This window comes from Colossoma macropomum, unplaced genomic scaffold (genome assembly GCF_904425465.1).
Source record: "Colossoma macropomum unplaced genomic scaffold, Colossoma_macropomum, whole genome shotgun sequence".
NCBI lineage: Eukaryota > Metazoa > Chordata > Actinopteri > Characiformes > Serrasalmidae > Colossoma > Colossoma macropomum.
In genome coordinates, this window is record NW_023495375.1 from 229,672 (window position 1) to 243,947 (window position 14,276).

A 14,276-nucleotide genomic window follows, 5' to 3' on the forward strand; every position below is an offset into this window, starting at 1 on the left:
TCGTGCCGTAAATCCAGGCGATGTTCTCAGTGTCCTCGTTTCAGCGCTGTGAGTGAGCGAGCATAACGCAGACACAGCTATGAGCTTTTTACAGGTGACTCGGCCTTCATGAGTAAAGGGTCCGTTTCAGTAGTTGTTACTGTCATACCTTGTAAATTATAACTACATAACCAGCTGATTTTGGTCAGCTAAACAGTCGACCTCAGGTCAGTCTCATAGACCTCATGGCAACGTTAGCTAGCTAGTTAGCTGGCTTAGCCTTTGCTAAGTCCTTTAGCCAACGTCCGTTACGTAGCTAACTAGCTCCTCGCGCCGTCACAGCCGGGTCACTCTAAATTAGTCATTGTACAATTAGCTTATTTTACTAATTTAGCTGTTGTTTCTAATTGTATTATTATTGATGAATTAATATTCAGGATTGAGTCTCTGTGGTCCCCCGGCTTCTAATCATGTGTTTTTGGTGTCATTAATGTTACTGTGTAGACTGTGTAGCTTAGCTATGTAGATCGGGCTCTGTGGGATTGTGCTCTACATTGGTTTAACAGTAATACTGTGTGTATTGGTTCATTTTGCTGTGGTGGTTGCAGTGTCTGTTCACTGTAAATACACATTGCATACTATCAAAACAAGCAACACTTTCATACATTTATTAAGTGATAAAGGATTACTTTACTGAACATTAATTGATATTATGTGTTTCCCCCTTTTTTACATTTAATGGAGTGTGATTTTTAAATGGGCTTCACTGTCAGGTTTGCTCTGCACAGGACTGGTGTGGCTGCAGAGCTGCATTCCAAACAAGCACGAGCTCGCCTGCTTCCAGCTGTTAAATCTGTTGATCTCAGTATTCAACTGTTGATCGTTACCTTCTTTGCTGGAATGAGAAGCTGTAGTCACAGTGGCCCTTTGCGGATAGATAGGGATGTCCTATGGTATCTGATTATACAGCACAAGGTATAACAACAGAATAACTGTTTCTGATATGGTGGCCAGGGAACATAGACTGTAAGTATTGAACATTGAGAGCTTGTGTAAAATCATGACTGTCCACAAATTGTTTGCTTTTTTCCAGGAATAATGACAAAGCCAAAGCTGTGGCCCTGTCCTCACTGCCAGAAGCGAAATTCTGCCAATTCCAAAAGTTGCAGACACTGTTTTGCAAACTTAAGTTTAAGGCAGAGATGCAAAGAGAGGGAAGTCCAACTTCTGGCTGGACAATAGGGAGAGACCAACCTGAAGCACAGAAAGCCAGCCGGGTGATAGACTCTGCTCGTATTACAGTAAGTATAAATATACTTATATAGTAAGTAGGGCTGGGCGTTCTTCACAACGACAGCGCAGTTACAGCGCTCAGTCATATTTTAGTATTTGTTTATTCACAAGCAACGAAAGTGAAAGATGATGGGGATACTGTGTGGCATTGGAGACCAGGAGAGCGCTATCTTTCCAGGCTAGGTTAGCTGTTTTTAGCAGCTGGCTAATTTGAAGCAGCTCTCTGTCACTCGCACAACATGGCGAACTGATGATACTGTAGATCAAAAAAGACCAAAAAAAGCAATGTTTTCAGTTTAAATATACCTAAAAGGAGGACTCTGTTTGTCTGGTGTGAGATTCACGCTGCAGTTAATGCTTTTACACAGCGAGCGTTCACCCCTCAAACTACTATGACAGCTTAGAGAAACCCGGTCATCTGCTAGCTGGTGTTTGAATACTGTGATATGTTCTGACATGGATGCAGTAGGAGTGATGGCAGTAAGGCGGTGTGATCCATCACTGACGTACTGAGCCAGCTAATGTTTGCTGTTTGTACTAAGTTGACATTGTTAAGAAACTAAACAGTTTAGCACTTGTAACCAGGTAGCCTAGCACTCGTCACCAGACAGCTAAAATAATCTGTTTTCATCCTTAAATTATGACTATTACAAAAATTGCGGCCGTGCTTTTCCAGTTGGTAATAACAGCTCACCAGAAACTTTCTCCCACTCTCCCATGACAGATTTGTTGTGTTCTTCTGTTTGGCAAGTGTTTTGTCATGTTCTGACCATAAATAATGGTTTAAAACAGCAACTGACCAGCCAGGAGCAAAAATCAGCCTTCAAACTCGCAAGAAATAATAATTTGACATTTATTGTGATAAGTATCAATATCGAACGATATGAATTTTTTTTTTGTGATAAGATTTTTGTCCATGTCGCCCAGCTCTAATAGTAAGTATATACAAGTCAAAGGGCATTTTAGAAATGTTTACCAAGTGGTTTTCCACATACTGATAATTTACAATTGGGTTGATTACACCTTTAGAATCAAAATCAGGCTTTATTGCCCAAGTATATTTGAACAAGGAATTATTTTTGTTTTAACAGTACCTCCCGGTTACACATTAAAGGACAATAGAAGTTTCACACTTGTCTCCCGGTTTTAAGTTTCACAGTAATATGGACATCTACCACGCATGCACACTGTAAAACAGGCATGCAAACATCCACACCTGTAGACATTCACCCAAATATACGTAAGAATAAAGAATAAAAATATTCTCAAAAATATTTATAGAATAAAAAGTGGCTAAAATACAGAGTAAAACAGTTTAGACTAATAATATTTATTAGACTCCAGAAAGCTAATCACTTAGCTTTGAAGAAACCTTGGGGGGATCCAGACTCACACAGGGGGACCCATCCTCCTGTGGTCAAACTACATATATGTTATACACGGTAACACCATATGAGTCTCTAATTATGCTGATCTAATCATAGTGGTGACAGTGAAATTAATGAGAGAAATAATGATGGTTAATAGTAGTAGTAATGACCATAATTATAATAGCAGCAATTAGAAGGTTAATAGTTAGAGTCTATATAAACATCAATGTAGTTGGTAATTGAGGGTCGGCAACTAGTCCGATGCAGGTAGCAGTAGTGAGGGCAGTTTGCAACGGGTCTCTACTGCACTGTGTATTATAGCTGGAAGAATACCCAGATTTAGACCACAACAAGCAAAATTATATAGAATGCAGGATCATCAAAGTTTAAAAACATAAAAACACACTTACTGCTGAGGTTTCAGATGTGTATATACCCAGATCAATCACTTCATAAGTACACATCTTTGTACATCAGCTCCATGTACCATATAGGTGCACTTTGTAGTTCTACTCAGCACACTTTGTTAGCCTGTCTTTAGCACTGCAGTGATGCTGACATGTTAGTGGTGTATTAGTATGTGTTGTGCTGGTACAAGTGTATGAGACACAGTAGTACTGCTGGAGCGTCCACTCATTGTCCACTCTAGTAGACACTTTATTAGACACTGTCCACTCTATTAGACTACCTAGTTGGTCCAGCTTGTAGATGTAAAGTCAGTGACAGTAGCATATTGTGTTGCTGCACAGTTTGTGTTGGTCATCCACTAGTCCTTCATCAGTGGTTACAGGACGCTGCCCACAGGACGCTGTTGGCTGGATGTTTCTGGTTGGTGGGCTATTCCCAGTCCAGCAGTGACGCTAAGGTATTTAAAAACTCCAGCAGCACCACTGTGTCTGATCCACTCTTTCCAGTGCAGCACACACTAACACACCGCCGCCATGTCAGTGTCACTGCAGTGATGAGAGTGACCCATCATCCAAATAATACCTGCTCTGTGGTGGTCCCGTGTGGTCCTGACGCCCAAAGAACAGTGTGAAAGAGGGTTAACAAAGTATGCAGAGAAACAGATGGACTGCAGTCTGTGATTGTAGAACTACAGAGTGCTCCTGTATGGTGAGTGGAGCTGATGAAATGGAGAACGAATGTAGAAACAGGGAGGTGTACTTATTGAAGTGGTTGATCAGTGCATTTCTCTTCTCTGCACATTTTCCAGCGTAGTGCTGCATGTTATGGTTGGGTTATAGTGTTGGACACTGGGTGTGGCCGAGTCATTCCCCAAACCTGCTTTCAATGAATTTCAGTCATTTTCAATAAAAAGTAGGTTCTATATGCCAACACATCAAAATCAGTTGCTAAACATCAGTGTATGACAGGGCTACACAATATATCATCCATTAATCATTATCATGGTATGTACTGCTGCAAAACTGATATCACAGAAGGTATAGTGTGTAAATGAGCCAATCATATGTTTATAAAACTGTATGCAGTGAGCAATCAGAATGAATGAGTGTGTATTCAGGTTTCAGTATTTGTGTAATCTAACAAAAGTAAATGATTTTGGTGAAAATAGTGCAAACTTATCATTAGCCATATCATGCCATGAGATGGCCAGTGTGTTGTAATGTATTGTAAAGCACAAAACAATAACACTATCTAACCATATGATTACAATGTGAAATTTTGTCCATATCGTTCAGGCACAAGTACTGTGCACTTTGAAGCAAGTTGATGTGTTCATGTGAGCTGTATAGTAGTATATCTACTCCTCATTTACCCTTTTCTATTGCCCAATCAATGTGACGTGCTCATTGGTATAAACAAATGCTGTAACTATAAAGACATATTACATTATTCTTTTGTTTTATACTACAGACTCCACCCAAAAAATAAATAATACAAAGCACAGATAGCACAGTGTTTAAATGTTATTTTAGGAAAATAATCACACTACACATTCACATCATTGTACAGTCTCCAAAAAATGAATGATTGTTTGTTTATTTCACATTTGTTTTTTCCAGTTGTTGTAATTTTAACACTACAAAATCTGGTCAGTAGGGGGAGCAGTGCACTACCTGCTCAACCTCAAACTCTGAGTACGAGCACAACCCATTAGCTCATCAGCTGCTGAATGCTGTTGTATTTTCAGCTCTGCTGGAACGTCTGCATTAATTAGGGTCCTCCATGTGATGATGTGTAAATAAGGTGCTGGTTAATTACCTGCACTGGTTTTCTTGTTGTATGAACGTTTCATAAATCATATACTGAGTAGTTTGTACGGTCAAATCTGTGCTCTTTTTTTACTCACATTTGATGAAAAAAGATCACTTACTTTGTGTGACAAGTACATAAATATTTAGATCGGAAGATATTTTTTCACTTTTGTTAACAAATAAATTACATTTAAGTTAGTCAGTCAATACTGTCGCTGTGTAACTTGTGTGTTTTTGTATTTCAGGTTAGAAAACTGGAAGCACTAGGCTTGAAGCCTTTTCTTTTCATTTGAAAGAAAGGCAAGAAAGGGAATGTCACAGCGGATGTTATCACCTCTGTGGGTCCTGTTTTGGATGGGCCACTTAAAGACATTTTTAGTAAAATGACCAGCTTGTATAAATACTTTTTGAAAAGTAAGTCATACTCTTTTGTCAGATACTTGTTAAAAACCTTCATAAGTACTTTAGTCATTACTTTAGTACATAGGGCTGTTCAGAAATTCGTTCAATGATGGAGTCTGTTCTAAGAGTTGATGCCACACATTAAGTTTATTGATTCTCGATTCCAAAATCTTGACGACAACAGAATTTCTAACACTCCTTGTGCATGCAATGTGGAAACACATCACTATGAGGAGTCAACTCCAAAGCTTTGGAGTTGATTCTTGATTCTCAAATGCATGGTTCAGATAATAAAATCTTTTTATGATTGACGTCCAGCTCTGTCAGAACTTTTTTTCTCATTCCACTTGCAGATTCCAAGAGATTATATTAGTGAGGTTTCTAGTGGAACTTAATTAATTGGGAAGACACATAGCAGAACGAGTTGAGAATATTACACCCATGTAGAATATTTTCCCACATTTATACTTTTGTACTGTTCTGTTAAACAGACTTTACATGTTTTTCACTAGTTTCTAAGTTAGTGTTTGATATTTTAAAAGGTTGATTATGTGGCAAATAAGATTATGTTTCAGTAATAACAGTAAATACATGTCTTTCAGATCGCTTGTATGGATCTGGATTTTCTAATAAATATTAATTCTTTGTTCTTGAACTTCTAAATAGATGCTTTGCCTTTTTGAATATTAATATCAAGTAATTTATCACTTGAAAATATATACATGGTTATTGTTTTGTAAACTTCAATACATTTTTTCACTTTCACCATGTTAGCAAACACCAAAGTGTTTGGTATATGTGTCACCTCAGATTATTATCAGGATGGATGACGTTTAAGAGTTCTACATGCTCAGATAAAATTAATGTGAAGATAATTGAGTGTTTGTTTATTAGAGTTCATGTGCTTCTTTTTCCATGTAATTTTTATATGTTTCAGGTCATGCAATGCTTCTGGCAGCCACCACAACAGCAGACTCTGGGAATTCTCCACAAACACTTCCTGAAGATTCTGCTCCTGATACCGATACACCCCATGAAGAGACATACTCTTCAACTACTGATGCACCCAGTGATACAGAGCACTATGTGCTTAATCTAATCCCCATCCCACCCTTTCAAACACCCTCTCTCCTCACAGAGCCTGCATCTGTTACCTCTCTCCTCACTCCACCCATTTCTGCTACCTCTCCTCTCACCCCACCTACATCAGCTACCTCTCCTCTCAACCCACCTACATCAGCTACCTCTCCTCTCACCCCACCTACATCAGCTACCACTGGCTAAGTGTCCGGATTTAACAGGACACAGCTAAAGAGTCACCCCAGAGCCGCCAAATTGGGCTCGTTTGAAAATGGCAGTAGCGGCCAAAACGACTGACTACAGACAGGAGAAAATTAACGGCCTTATGAGCGGATAAACGAACCGCCGTAGGAGTGTTTGAATGGCTGTAAACCCGGACAGAGAGCGCAGACAGAGAGGAGTTTGCAGGTTTCAGGCCAAATTTGGATTTTGTTTTGGGCTCCTTTCAGAATGAACCGTGGCCGAGGAATCGCCGTATGAGTGTATGAACAGCCGTAAATTTGAGTACACACAGGCAGGTACAGTAGAGTACAGCTGAGAGACACAGAGAGAGAGAGATGCAGTAAAGATTAGCTATAAAAAATACATTCAAACAAACAAAGAAGAAAGCTAAAAGTTTAATGATGTCTATCAGGAGTATTTGGACAAGTTATAATATTCAGTGTTTAGTTTAATAAAGTACCGTGCAAAAATTACAGCCTAGAAAATAGTTTAAAAACAATTCATCTTGGCAATAAATGTGTTTTTGCTGGTTATTAATATGCTGGCTAGAAGAAAACAGTTAGAGGAACACAGTTCTGAATCCTGATTTCTCACTGCAATGCAGATTTGTTAAATTCCAGCACTGCTGATTTAATTTAATGAAGGATTGATCAGATAAGCTAGTGCTGAATCTCTGATACCTGCCTCCTGTCGGTATAGTGCATTATGTGAATTATGGAGTTTTGATGTCCTGTAGTGAATGTCCTGTAGTGAATTCTGTGCAGGTGGTTGAATCACCAGTATCTCTCTGTTAGACAGTGTATGCAGTATTTGAGTGCAGGAGCTATAGGTTAAGGCCTATGTTGTGCATTGTGTAGGGAGTAGGGTACCATGTGAGATTCAGCCTATCCACTGGATGGTATTAAATGGTTAAAAATAATGTATTCTTTATTTGTGTGTTTGTATTTATTGTTTACATTAGTTTTAGAAATGTAATGTGATGGTGCATCTATTAAGTTAAGTTTAGGCAAACAATATCAAATGGCAGTAACCATAAAGGCTGTTAGCTCTTGACAGAAGTACAAAGAGCTGCATGTGATTATTGTTATCAGCCTGACTAGGGTAGTAGTGAAAACCCAGGGAAATGTTTGGGAACTACTTAAACAGTAATTACAGTTTTAACTCTTGTTTTGTTTCTTGTGCTTTTTTCAGTGGTCACTTCTGCCCCTGTCAGAAAACCTCTGTTCAGTGCTTCATCAGGGACACATTATTCTGTGTTCCCACGTGTCTTTAGAGGATTCCAACAAGCAAAGGGACGCGATCAAGGTATGTTTTTTTTGGTTATGTTCACATAACATTAGAAAATGAGAAAATGATGCTTTCTGTGCTACAGCTTGGCCTGGCAGATTAATCACTCTTATATTTAAATCACAAGAGCTGCAGTATTTATTATAGAAAATATATATTAACAAGGTTTAAATGAGGAAATTTCAACAAATCATAGAGCTTGTGAACTGCCTGTAGATGAGTTTGACCAATGCATGTGCTGTATATGTGTTAACCACGAAATAGTAGTCTTGCTCACTCAGTTTTCAAGCGCCTCAAGCTTGAAATAGTAGATATTCTGTTAGATATTTTCCCCAAATCATTCAGCCCTCGCTACAGCTTGCACATACTATGATTCAAGGTTATTTTTTATATTTAGAAATTTGTCATAAAGACTATATCATCAAACTGCTGCTCATTATGCCTGACTATCAGACAACAAAGTCTGAAAGGTTAGAGTTACAATGAGCAGAGAAAAGTGGCAAATCAGTCATCAAAAGTCAGTAACTTACAGTTGATCAGCTAATTCAGATAGTTAATTATGATACAGTTACAGATGATAACAGTAACAACAACAGTTACCATGATTTCCAATTTTTTGCATTTTACATTACAGTGGTATGGATGCTAAATTGATTTAAAAGGGCACAGGACGCATCAGGTTACAGGCTAAAACAGATAAATGTTTGATTTTCTTTTTCACAGGTGAGGCAGTGGCCACTGCTTTAATGGTAGCTAACAAGATCATTAAGAGGTCCCACAGTGTCCAAAGCCTGGAGTTATGGAATTGTCTTCCTTATGGATGCCTCCTAAGATGACTGTCATCTTTCTCAGAGTGGATGTTAAAACTGTTATGTAGTGATGGTTAAGGGTGAGTGGACTGAGACTGAAGGAAACAAAAGTGCACAGTAATAATGAACAGTGACGTGTCATTCTGTGAGATATTTGATGTGAGCATTGCAAATAATTAAAGTCCTAATCCTTAAAATACAAACCCCATTTCTAGAAAAGTTGGAACATTTCCAAATTTTTCACTGACCAACTTATTTAAAGTAAATTTAGAATTTGATGCCTGCAATACACTCAGAGGCATGTTTACCTCTCTGTTACATCATCTTCCCTTTTAAGAACACTTTTTAATTGTTTGGGACATGAAGATACTAATTGTTACAGTTTTGTAAGTGGAGTTTTTGCCCATTTATGCTTAGAACTCATTGAGTTCTGGCTCAACAGTTTTTGGTTGTTATCGTCTGACTCTGCTCTTCATGATGTGCCATACATGTTCAATAGGAGACCGATCTGGAATGCAGGCAGGCCTGTAAGGCACACACACTCTCTGTCTATAAAGCCATGCTGTTGGAGTACATGCTGAATGAGGCCTGGCATTGTCTTGGTGAAAGAACCATGGACTTCCAGGGAATAGATGTTGTCTTGATGCTTATGTCTCTTTAAAATCCGAATAAATGCTTCAGTGGTACCTTTCACACATATGCAGGTCATCCATGCCATGGGCACTGACGACCTTTACCATGACAGATGTTGCCGTTTGCACCTTTCACTGACAAAAGTCTGGATGGTCCCTCTCATCTTTGGAATGGAGAATTCAACATCCATTTGTTCCCAAAACAAGCTGAAACGTGCACTCATGTGACCACAGCACACATTTCCACTGTCTTTCAGACCGTCTGAGATGAGCTCGGGCCCAGAGAACTCACCAATGTTTCTGGATAGAATTGATGTACAGCTTTCTCCTTCACAATAGAGTTTTAAAGTTGCATTTCTTGATGTAGCGACTGATAACTGGTTTTCTGAAGTACTCCTGACGTACTCCCTCCCTTCTCATGCAGTGCCGTCTGAATGCTTGAAGATCACACACATCCCGCGTTGTTTTCCAGCCTTGCCCTACATGGACAGAGATTTCTCAGAGATGTCTTGTGGTTAGTGGTGTTCTTTTTGAACTGTTTGACACTTCTCTCACAAAAATCTTCTCTTTGCTTGATGAGACTGAGCCTTTGATGGACGGTCGTTTTATATCCAATCGTGATACCCTCACCTGTTACCAGTTCACCAGCTTATTGTGGAATGTTTCAAAATGGAGTAACTTGAATATTCTAGAAACTTTTCACTCGTTTTGGCCCGTCTCAGCTTTTTTTGAGCGTGTTTTAGGCATCAAATTCAAAATTAAGTTGGTCAGGCAAAACATTAAAAATAATTTCTTTGTACTTTTGTCAGTTAAATAAAAGTAAAAAAATTGAACAATCACAGATTCTTATTTGCATAGCGTTTTACAAAATGTCCCAATTTTTTGTGGGTTTGTATTGTCAGCACACTTTCCATCTTACTGTCATTGTTAAAAATGCCCTTAACAACTGTGTGGGGGCCCCTTTTAAGGACTGTAATAACTGTTACAGTCTAGGATCTGTTATGTTGACCCTTGTGCTTTTTATTAGCCAATTAAAAGTCCTCAGAGGCATATTATGTGTAGCTAAGTCCTGAGTGTAGTGTGGTTGCTTAGTCATTCAAGTTGCTGGTTTTGTTCTGAGTATGTGTAAATGAAATCAATATATTTTTTTTTTCTCATGCAGTTCCATTCTGAATCGTTTAGTAAGTGCTGTTACAGTCCAAACTACAGATAAATCAAGATAAATCAAGAATGATACAGGAGGTAATTAATGCTCTAATTCACATTGTTTGTTTTAGACAGACATTATAAACCTTTAAAACTAGAAAGATTCACAGTAGCTATCTTTTAGCTGCCATGTGGTTAATAGTTTGAATGCTATGTTCACGGTGATGTCATGATTGTTAAAGTTCAACTGTCAAAATAAAAAGATTGAAAGTTGAGGTTTTATTGTTCTGGCCAAAGTTTTACATTGTGTTTTGGTTCCAATAGTGTATTGGTTGTTGTGTATTTATGTAAAATTAAAGTACACCATTCTTTTATCTGCTAAAGTAAAAGGTAATTGTGCAAAATGTTCACATAATTGAGTACATTGACTCCTGTATAAAAACTGGAATATAACAAAATGACCACAAAATTATGCTATATAATTTTTTGATAATGCCAAATGTCTCTGAATATAATGAATGATAAAAATGTTAACCATTGACTTTAATATTGGGGTAATTACATGTAATTTTGCGTTGTATTTCTGTATTTAACCAGTAGAATCCAGTGATGTAACAGCGGTATCTTGTGGATAAACAGTACATTGTAATAGTTGGTAGGCAGATCAACCAACATTTAACTGTTATCCCCTGTAAGTTTGTAGGATATAAACATTTATTGACAGATTGTGTCTGTTAAAAAATGTTTAATAGGATTGAAAGACAGTAAAGTGACCGTTAATTTAAATAACGTTTCTTTATTTTACTTAAAAAATCTGTACTTTGACAGATGCATGTTGTAGATTGATTAACCTAATTACACTGTTATTTAAAAATAGCAACCCTCAAATTACAGACTTTAACTGTATTTATGCAGTATTTCTGTGTTTTTAATACATACTAGAGATGTTTTTTCTACTAAACTTTGGTCGTAAAATTACACAGAATATTTACATGGAAAAGCTGTAATTTACAGTAATCCTCTGTACAGTATTTTACTGTAAAATTACTGGAACTGTTTGGCAACTTTTTCTGCCAGACATCTTACCGTTTTTTACGTACAGTGTATTTTTGAGCCTGTCTGCCGCTTATTTTGGTACTGTCATCAGTGACTTTCTGCTTTTGCATCCAGTCTCTTTTTTCAAACCTGACATTTGTGAATACTTAAGCTCTCTTTGTCTGAAATTATAGGATAAAATGTTTTTTGTAGTCAGCTAACAGTGTATCATATTTAGGTAAATAGTTTTCTCCCTCTTTCCTTACATTTCCTGGGCCACTGGCTGCTTCGCAATCTCAGAGCATAATGGATCCGCCCTCATACTTAACTGTTAGCAACTTTTTTTATTATTTAATTGCTTCTTCTTTTTCTCTTCAAACATATCTTTGGTGACTCTGGCAAAGAGATGAAGTGTTGTTTTGTCAGACCACAGCAGTTGATGATGTTTTGCATACTTCAGATAATGACTTGTTGAAATTGCAGAAATGTGTCATATTTAAGTTTGTTCAGTGCAAAGCTGGTCTTAACTTTTTTTCACTTATAAAGTCAACAAAATGTATAATTTGACTGGGGTGACCAAACCTTCACATACAACTGCACTGTGGTGACTTAAAAAGTCCTGAGGAGGACTTAAAAGGGAATTCAGAAGAATTTATTTGTGGACTTTTTCAAGAAGATTTTGTTGTTTGGTTGGCTGGGTAGTCAGCAAGAAAGCGCACAAATAAGCTAAGTGTGTAAAGGGACACTGGACTTTTTTTTTGGCATATTTATGTTCAGACAAAAAATAAATGACTAAAGCAGTAGACTCAGTGTCATTGTTCAACAGAGATTTTGGATCACTTTTTTCTGACAAATGAGCTATTTTGCTGAGCTTTGTGGGGGCACAGACCTACACATCAGGTAGAAATCTTCTGAGCCCACAGAAACCAGGGGAAGTCATTCAGCCAGTTAGTGAGTCTGCTGAAACACCATTTCAACCCAGTTAAGTCCAGTTAAATTGTACAGAGATAGAACTAAGAAAATGATGAAAGTGTTACTGATGATAGTATTCAGTTGAGACTGTTGGCAGTAGATGGATTGACATCTGAGTCAGCCTTAAAGAAAGTTCTGGCTGAGGAGGCAGCTAAAAAGAACATGAAAGGCTTGAACAGCTCAGGGACAGAGAAATGGCTGAAGCCAGCAGGTGGAGCTGTGTACAAGGTGGACACAGGAACAAAAAGTATAATAAGAACATGGACATGGTACTGATGTGGGGGAAAGAAACGTAGCAAAAGACTGTTTACAGTGGAATAACTGCACAGGTGCGAAACATGAAGTAACATGTCAGTGAGGAAAACAAGAAAAGTGTAATTATATGCAAGACAAAGAAAAGACGGGAAGCTTTCACAATGTACATTTTAGTTGATTCAGTGCAGAGCGGACCCCCATTCACACAGTGCTAGACAGTGAATGGTAGTCCAGTAAAATAAGTCTAACACGTGCTGCAGTGTAACAATACTGTCGAAGGCACAGTATGAAAAAAACAAAGTAAAAAACAACAATTAAACTGTTTCTCACCACCAAGTCATTTGTTTGAGTGACATCCCAGTACAGTGTATTACAGTGTTTTTACAGTGTATAAGTATGATTATGATGACATTTCTTGCATCCTGGATTGATGTTAGTGAAGTATTCAAATGTTTATTGTCATCTCCCTCACCGTATTTTGCATGCTGTTAAAGTTGACAGCTCCACTGGGTTTCAGATTGAGTGCGCTGATAAGAAATTGACATTGTATTATTACTTGTGAAAAACTGAGATGCAGTGCTGATTTATTAAAGCTTAAAGGTTTAGGTTTAGGATTAGGGTTAGATGTAAAACCCCATTGCAACTTCATTTGCATTTAATAGATATTTAGTTGATTGTTTTTCTCTGCCTTTACAAGCACAACATGCAGTGCTGGTTCTATCAGCCAACTATGCAAGTCTAGTCCCAGGGGGTCATTTAGTCAAGCAGTGCCGAACTAATCAATCTTTATGCCCCCTTATGCTTTTACACATGCTTTTATACTGGCATGAGGCAAATAAAGTGACAGTAAACTTGGTGCACCCTGCTAGCCATGCACATCCTATATAAAAGACTACATCAATGAACATAGGGAGGCTTGCATGCATCACTTTGTATTAGTTGCTCTGGTTGTTAAATGTGAACATGTTCACTGTCGAGCTTCTAACAAGAAAATTACTGATTTGTTTTCCAATTGTATACGTTTCCCTTCATTATTTTGAGTGATGCTGTTGGGAATAGGAACAAAATACTGGTAGGAATAAAAAGTTCAGAAAGCAGAAGCTGCAGACCTCAGATCCCCATGCCTCCCATAGGAACAAGGAATTTGTTTGAGCCAACTGGTTAGATTGTAGCTTCATTCATCATAGGTTGAGAAAACTTCAACTCTATTTGTCACTTGTTGCTCGTGCTGCCTGTTGCTAACTCGTGGCTACAAATCACTTACTATGGAGAGAATTGTCCACTGTGGTGGTGATAGGAACCAGACGTGTGAATTGTTTAATGCCTCTAAAAGCTATATAACAGAAATGACATGAAATGGTGAATTTGCTGCCTGATAGTTTTACAATTCAGTGTTTTATCATAGCCTTTCAACAAAGTTTATACTCTGTACTAAACCAGACTTTCTGTCAGCAACTGATCAAAACCGAATCCTGTCTTTGAACATGGAGAACACGAGAGGTGTTATAATTAGAAAAAAATTGTGTTCATTCAAAACTGAATAAAAATATAGCTTTTATTACACTGCATAATTGT

The 14,276-nt window shown here is 37.9% G+C and overlaps 1 long non-coding RNA gene across 1 annotated transcript; it reads left to right on the plus strand.

Annotated features, from left to right (window-relative positions):
* The first annotated feature begins 894 nt into the window (after positions 1-894).
* Positions 895-6,999, plus strand: LOC118801918. Its single transcript, XR_005006591.1, has 4 exons — positions 895-954; positions 1,073-1,280; positions 5,107-5,275; positions 6,201-6,999. It is a non-coding gene; the product is annotated as an uncharacterized LOC118801918 (long non-coding RNA).
* The last annotated feature ends 7,277 nt before the right edge of the window (positions 7,000-14,276 follow it).